General features: G+C 41.5%; 1 long non-coding RNA gene across 1 annotated transcript; it reads left to right on the top strand.

Moving 5' to 3' along the window:
* Positions 1-7035: 7035 nt before the first annotated feature.
* LOC136474947 (uncharacterized) lies at positions 7036-7602 on the top strand. Its single transcript, XR_010763055.1, has 3 exons — positions 7036-7149; positions 7237-7374; positions 7464-7602. It is a non-coding gene; the product is annotated as an uncharacterized lncRNA (long non-coding RNA).
* Positions 7603-8490: the final 888 nt, after the last annotated feature.

The following is an 8490-nucleotide window of genomic DNA, read 5'->3' as shown; positions in this document are numbered from 1 at the left end:
TAGTTGACATGTGCCCGATGTGCTCTTTCTTTCAATTTTACATCCCGCATAATTGGAGTCCGAATATCCAATCAACTCAAATCTTGCTCCTTTGGAATACCACAATCCAACATTTTGTGTATGCTTCAAGTACTTCAATATTCTCTTTGTTGCCTTCAAATGACTTTCTCTTGGTGATGCTTGAAATCTAGCTCACATACATACACTAAACATCACATCCGGCCTTGATACGGTCACATAGAGTAGGCTTTCAATCATAGATCGATACATCTTTTGATCCACCATGTTGCCACTAGCATCACTATCCAAGCTTCCACTTGTCTCCATTGGTGTACTAATAGCTTTAGCATCATCCATTTCAAACTTCTTGATCATGTTCTTGATATACTTGCCTTGACTCACAAATGTGTCATTCTTCATTTGCTTGATTTGAAGGCCAAGGAAGTAACTAAGCTCTCCAATCATGGACATCTCAAATTCACTTGCCATCATCTTGCCAAACTCTTCACAAAAATCTTAATTTGTTGACCTAAATATGATATCATCAACATAGATTTGCATTACAAACAAGTCATTTTTAAGCTTTTTGGTGAAGAGAGTTGTGTCAACCTTTCCCATTTTAAATCCCGTAGAGAGTAGGAAATCCCTCAATCTCTCATACCATGCTCTAGGTGCTTGTTTCAATCCATACAAAGCCTTTCTCAACTTGTAAACATGGTTGGGTTTCTTTTCATCTTCAAAACCGGGAGGTTGCTCAACATACACAAGCTCATTGATGTATCCATTGAGAAATACACTCTTCACATCTATTTGGTACAACTTGATGTTGTGGGCACAAGCATAGGCTAACAAGATCCAAATTGCTTCTAATCTTGCAACCGGGGCATATGTTTCTCCAAAGTCAAGACCTTCAACTTGAGTGTAACCTTGAGCCATTAATCTTGCTTTGTTCCTTATTACTATCCCATCTTGATCTTGCTTGTTCCGAAAGACCCACTTGGTTCCAATCACATTATGATCCTTAGGCCTCTCAACTAATTCCCATACTTGGTTTCTTGTGAAGTTGTTTAGCTCTTCATGCATAGCATTGACCCAATCAACATCCTTCAAAGCTTCATCTATCTTCTTAGGTTCAATGGATGACACAAATGAGAAATGCTCACAAAATGAAGCCAATCTTGATCTAGTTTGCATACCTCTTGAAATATCACCAATGATAATGTCCAACTGATGATCTCTTGCAACATTGGTTGGTTGAAGCACTTGCACTTGATTGCTTGCATTTGATTGATCACTTAGTTGAGATGATGAACTAGCCACTTGTTGTTGATCTTGCACTTTGTCTTGACTAGTACTAGCTTGAATTTGATCATGAGAACCACTAGCTTGCACATTTGAGTTAGAGAGCACTTGATTCTTGTCATCTTCAACATCAATCACCTCTCTAGGCCTTATATCACCAATGTCCATGTTCTTTATTGCATTGATTAATTGAGTGCCTCTTACATCATCTAGATTCTCATCTTCCTCTTGGAAACTATTTGTTTCATCAAATTCCATATCATGAACCTCCTCAAGAGTACCACTAGCCAAATTCCAAACTCTATATGCCTTGCTAGTAGTGGAGTAACCAACCAAGAAACCTTCATCACATTTCTTTTCAAACTTACTCAATCTAGTGCCTTTCTTCAATATGTAGCATTTACAACCTAAAACCCGAAAGTATGCTATGTTGGGTTTTCTTCCATACAATATCTCATAAGGTGTCTTTTCCATCATGGGGTGACAATAGAGTCAGTTGCTATAATAGCAAGCCGTGTTGATTGCTTTGGCCCAAAATGAATGACTCATATTGTACTCACTCAACATTGATCTTGCCATGTCAATTAAAATTCTATTCTTTCTTTCAACTAGGACATTTGATTGTGGAGTGTACTTGGCCGAGAATTGATGTCTAATTCCAAATTCATCACACAACTCATCAATTCTAGTGTTCTTGAATTCACTACCATTGTCACTTCTAACTTTCTTGATAGTTGTTTCAAACTCATTGTGAATGCCTTTGACAAATGATTTGAATGTTGCAAATACATCACTCTTGTCAATAAGAAAGAACACCCATGTGTATCTAGTGAAATCATCCACAATCACAAATATGTATTTGTTTCCACCAATGCTAGTGTATGTGGTTGGTCTAAATAAGTCCATGTGCATCAACTCAAATGCCTTAGATGTGCTCATCATGCTTTTCTTAGGATGTGTGTTACCAACTTGCTTTCTAGCTTGACATGCACTACATAGCTTATCCTTCTCAAATGTGACATCTTTCAAGCCTCTAACCAAGTCATGCTTGATCAACTTATTCAGTTGTTTTATTCCAACATGACAAAGCCTTCTATGCCATAACCAACCCATGCTAGACTTAATGATCAAACATGTTGACAATTGATCATCTCTAGCACTAAAATCAACCAAGTATAGATTCTCATATCTAAAACCTTTGAATATCAAGTTAGAGCCATCTACACTTATGATCTCTACATCATCCACACCAAATATGCACTTGAAACCAAGATCACATAATTGAGCTACCGACAATAGGTTGAAGTTCAAGCTCTCTACTAGTAGCACATTGGAAATGCTCAAGTCATTAGATATTACAATCTTACCAAGCCCTTTGACCTTGCCTTTGCCATTGTCACCAAATGTGATACTATCAATCCCATTGCTCTTATTTTCATTGATTGAATTGAACATTCTTGGATCACCGGTCATGTGTTGTGTGCACCCACTATCAAGCACCCAATGCCTTCCTCTGGCTTTATAATTGACCTACAAAAGAAGATCAATTCATTTTAGGTACCCAAACTTGCTTGGGTCTTTGAAGGTTAGTTACCAAGGTCTTTGGTACCCAAATGGCCTTCTTCTTTGGGTCCACAATTGGTGTACCAATGAACTTAGCCTTCACACCATTGGCACCCTTAACAAGCATGTAACAAGAATCAAATTTAATTGAGGATATATTAGGTAGCTTGTTCTTGTTAGTCTTGCAATATTGATCTATATGTCCAACTTGCTTGTATCTATTGCAAAACCGACCATTGCCCTTCACAAAGCTAACTTTGGGAGTGACAAAGACTGCCTTGCCTTTCTTAGGGGTATAACCTAATCCCTCTTTATTGAGAGAAAATCTTTGGCTACCTAAGCATTTTAGCAAGCGAGCATCTCCACCATAGGCATTGCCTATGGCACGAGTGAGCTCATTCACCTCCTTTTTGAGGGTCTCATTTTCCACTATTAGTGAGGCATCATAAGTGAGACCATCACTCAAAGGTGAAGTAGAAGTAGTAGTGCTACAAGAAGTGTTAGTGGGAGCAACTACAATGGACTTATAAAGAGATTCATCAATAAGATCACATGTTAGTCCCACATCACAAGACACGATCGCTTGCTCCTTCTTGGCTTCCTCCTTCTTGACTTGCTTAATGAGAGAGGAGTGAGCTTTTTCAAGCTTAGAGTGAGCTTTGCCAAGCTTCTCATGGACTTCCATTAGCCTCTCATGAGTGACATTGAGCTCATCAAAGGATTGCTCAAGAAATTTGACTTTCTTACGTAATTCTTTGCACTCTTTTCTCTTCATCTCAATGTAAGTGTGCACTTGCTCACACATGTCCAAGAGCTCCTCCTTGGTGTACTCCTCCTCCTCCTCATCATCATTCCTACAATTATCACTTTCATATTCATCATCATCACTCACATCATATTTTACCTTGGTAGGCTTTACCATGAGGCATGTCGGTGGAGTGTCAAAGATGGAGGGTTTGTTGTTGATGGCGATGCTTGCTAGTGCTTTCTTGATAGATTTCTTGCCATCATCACTAGAGTCATCACTATCCGAAGAGCCATCACTATCCCATGTGACCACATAGCCTCCACCTTTCTTCTTTTTTTGGAAGGTCATTCTCTTCTCATTCTTCTCCTTCTTTTCTTTCTTGTCCTTCTTTTCATCCTCATCATTGTCACTATTGTAGGGACAATTCACAACAACATGATTAGGGCTCTTGCAATTGTAGCATCTTCTCACATATTCTTTGCTTTTGGTGTGATCTCTTCTCTTTCTTGCACCATACCCCTTCTTCTTCATGAATTTTCTCATCTTGCGCACAAAGAGAGCCATGGCTTCATCATCAATATCACTAAGATCATCATCATCACTTGATTCTTTCTTGGACTTGCCCTTGTTCTTGGATGATGAGCTAGCCTTGAATGCTATACTCTTCTTCTTCTTGTCTTCTTCTTTCTTCTTGTCATCCTTGTCAACCCCTTCTCTTTCCATATGGTATGTGAGCTTGAGCTAGCCATGGGGCTCAAATATAAGCCCCCACAAAATAGAACCATTGTACCCCTTTACTGGGCACAACACGGGGTGACCGAATGCTCCGGTCAGATCGACCGGACACAGGACCTCAGCGTCCGGTCGCCCGATACTTGCCATGCGTCATCAGCTTCAATCGCTGTTCACCCGATCTTAATGATCAAGTGTTGACTGGACGCGCCGCTCAAACTGACCGGACGCTCCAGCACCAGCGTCCGGTCGTTTCCAGTAAGGTACCAGAAACAAAAAATCATGACCGGACGCGTCCGCTCATGCTCGACCGGACTCACCCAACATCCGATCACACAACATCACTTCTGCATGCGCCACACAGGTGCGACCAGATGCACCCAGCCAGCGTCTAGTCACATCAACGCCAGTGTCCGGTCGAAGACCGACACTACGCGTCTTTAGCTGCCACTAACCGAACGTGCCGGTCCAACCGAGATCAGCGTTCGGTCACTGCGTGACTAACTCCCTTTCAACTCTATCTTCTTCACCCTTGCTCAAATGTGCCAACCACCAAGTGTATCACCTTGTGCACATGTGTTAGCATATTTTCACAAACATTTTCAAGGGTGTTAGCATTCCACTAGATCCTAAATGCATATGCAATGAGTTAGAGTATCTAGTGGCACTTTGATAACCGCATTTCGATACGAGTTTCACTCCTCTTAATAGTATGGCTATTGATCCTAAATGTGATCATACTCACTAAGTGTCTCGATCACCAAAACAAAATGGCTCCTATCATTTATACATTTGCCTTGAGCCTTTTATTTTTCTCTTTCTTCTTTTCAAGTCCAAGCACTTGATCATCACCATGGCATCACCATCATCATGTCATGATCTTCATTTGCTTCACCACTTGGAGTGTGCTACGTATCTCATGATCACTTGATAAACTAGGTTAGCACTTAGGGTTTCATCAATTCACCAAAACCAAACTAGAGCTTTCACTATTCCAGATAAGACAGAATGGCCACAAGTGGACTTAGGATTATGGCTTCTAGCACTCAATAGGGCAGCAGGTAGACCAAGGTCAAGGAGGATCAGAGCAGCTGAGGAAGGTGGAAGCAAAAAAAGGAAGAAATGCAAAAGATGTGATCAGTTTGGACACATACAAAAACATGTAATGAGACTGTGTATGACTCTAACGCTCCTTCCCCAGCACCACTGTTGATGGTAGTTAACATTCATAACAAACCGTCAATATACCTTGCATAAATGACTAAAATAGATCACCAATATAGACTTAGGGGTTTAAACTGATAAATTCCATGAGTTTTGATGAATCTGTGTTTCCAGCAGGATTTAATCAAAAAACCGTCAAGGGGCCGGGGACCTATTCGTCAAAGGAAATCATAGAATTCCACCACGGGATCAACGTGGGAAGGTTCCAGAAGACTCTAGGAGGCTCTCCACCAAAGTGGGGCTCGACCCACTGACATGTGGGGCCGACCGGCCACACCTAGAGGCCGCCCAGGCCCTGTGGGCCCCATCTATCATCCTCTTTGTTATGTTGGTTCTCCACCGCCTCCTAAGATGAATCTCAGCCACTTATTCAAGTCGGTTTGATCCAAAGGTTCAAGATTGACGCTTCGGCCTATATATATCTGCCTATACCCCTAGGGCAGATGCCTCATTTGATCCTGAGAGCTGAGAAGCCAGAAACCCTAATTCATATGTCCACCAGGATCAGAGCTAGCAATCAACAGAAGATTAGTCCTCGATAGGATCTAGTCTTGTATTAGAGATAGAGAGATAGAGTGAGAGGGAAGAGTTTTAGAGGAGTCCCGGCCTGTCGGTGCTCTCTCTACGGCTTGTACCCTTGTAGAATCATGTTCTTCTTGAGCTTGCTTCTGAGATTTCTCTGGTAATCGACTTCTAATTCAAGTAAGCATCTTGTTCATATTATTCTTCAGGTTTGCGACTCTCTTTTGAGTACTTTAATCCTTGTAGCCCTGGGTTAAAGTAGTATTCGTAGTGTAAGCGTGGTGCTTAGACTCGGTTACTTGTGGATGTACCCTATTTTCCGGATCGGTAGTAGCTCGCGAGGGTGACTCTTATAGCCTCGTTGAATCCTCTGTTGTCCATCTCCCGTTAGTAGGCCTAGCAGAACTTTGTTACTATAGGAAGCATACTCTGCTTGTGTTTTCTCTAGTAATATCTCCATAATTGAATAATAGAAGACAAAGCTTACCGAAGTTAGAACTAGAAGACCTTAGTAGTCTCCTCTACGCTCCTATTATCTAGCCTTGATTGTGAAGTTGGGTTAAGTTAGAATTTGTTACTTTCACCTCCGTTCCTTTGGGTTCGATATAAAACTGGTTTACTTTCGGTGAAGTGCTACAACGGTATAATATCTGTACGCTTGCAGATTATTCTGTGTGCATTAATTTATACCAACAACCACCAAAACCTAAGAGAAAGAGAACCAAAAAGTTGAAGGAAGTCATAACAGTAACAGGTGGAGCAGCCAGCTCAAGTACACCAAAACTTATGAAAAAGAGAAAAAAAGGGGCGTACCCAGTGCAGAGAGCTCCCGCTCTGTGCGGGGTCTGGGAAAGGGTGTCAGTGGCAAGCCTTACCCTCGCCTGTGCAATGCGAGGAGACCGCGACTCGAACCCGGGACCTTCCGGTCACAGACGGTAAGACTCTAAGGAAGACATAACAGAAGTAGTACCAACCAGCCTGAGTACTCCACTTAGGCTGCAACAAGCACCATCAAGCCCATTGGACCTTAACTATAGTCCTGGAGCACTAACTAGGAGGTAAAATGCTTTGAACTAACCCTAATCACTATCAGACTTCACTTGATGTCTCAACTATTTTTTTTTTGTTCTTACTTGCTTACACAGCCAAGCTAAGAAAATTGCAAGAGACCAAGTCACAAGTCACGGAGTACCAGCCAACACAATTAGTACACCACTCAAAATTCAGCTAGGACCATCAAGCCCACTGTACCTTGACAACAGACCTGGAGCATTGACTAGGAGGTACACAATTTTCTTTGAACTGATATATATGACCAAGTTGATATTTGAATCAACATTTTTGTTTATCTTTACTTTTTTTTTCTTAACAGCCGAGCAAGAAAACTAGCAATGGAGGAAGCCGAGGTGCTTGGTACAGTGGCGCTGGAGCAACTCATGCAGCCCTGATGTGTGTGCTAGTAATTCGGAGGAAGGCTTTTGACATGTCAAATCAATGTAAATTTGCAACATATTAAGGGGTCGTTTGGATCACGGGATTTTCATAGGAAAAATGAAGGAAATAAAAACGTAGGAAAGAAAGACAAGCAGGTGTTTGGATCAAAGGAATCGGACAGACCCTTTCCTCTAGAATACTGTAGCGACAACGAGATTTCACAGGAAAATAAACATCGGCTCAAAGCTCTGGTTTTTGCTTCCTTCGCGTGTGCCCGAGGCAGCAGAACCTGTGTTGGAGAACGAGCGGCGGGTGACTCACTCTGAGAAACAGTGAAGCTTGTTGCCATCACAGTGAAAAGATGGGACCCAGGTGTAGAGACAACATTACAGTGCCTAAAATATGCTATTTGTGAAACTGTGTGCTTGCCTACGTTTTTTATAAGTGAAAACATAACATTGTTTAAATCTCGTTTCGTGTGTTTTTTTCCCGTGTTTCAAACACCTCTACCTACACTTTTCCTACACTTTTCCATTCCTCTGGTTTCCTATTTTCCTCCTATCTGATTCCTGCGTTTTATTTCATTCCTCTGGTTTAGATTCCTGTATTTCAAACAGGCCCTAAGTTGCTGGTCCCTGTTATGCTAATTAGGTTGCTGTGTGACATGCTCGTCACCCATGGAAGAATTTCTGTAAGCCCAAACCAATATTTTGTGCGCGAACAAACGCAGTATCCAAATATAGTTTAATTATGCCAGCGACTTGTTAATGTAAGCTGACAATTTATTAGTCTGCATATGCGTGCTGTGTGAGAAATGGCTTGATTCTAGTTGCAAGGGCATAATGGTCTGTTTACCCAGGCCTCACTCTCCTCCCAGGCTGCACAATCTTTTTTTATTTGATGCGGTGTGTGATACACTAAAACTCCGTCTTCATAATGTCCAACAGTAAAAAAATTATGAGTGC

The sequence above is a fragment of the Miscanthus floridulus genome, chromosome 8, assembly GCF_019320115.1.
Source record: "Miscanthus floridulus cultivar M001 chromosome 8, ASM1932011v1, whole genome shotgun sequence".
In the NCBI taxonomy this organism is placed as follows: domain Eukaryota; kingdom Viridiplantae; phylum Streptophyta; class Magnoliopsida; order Poales; family Poaceae; genus Miscanthus; species Miscanthus floridulus.
The sequence above is the reverse complement of the archived record's forward strand: the minus strand, read 5'-3'. Positions and strand labels throughout refer to the sequence as shown.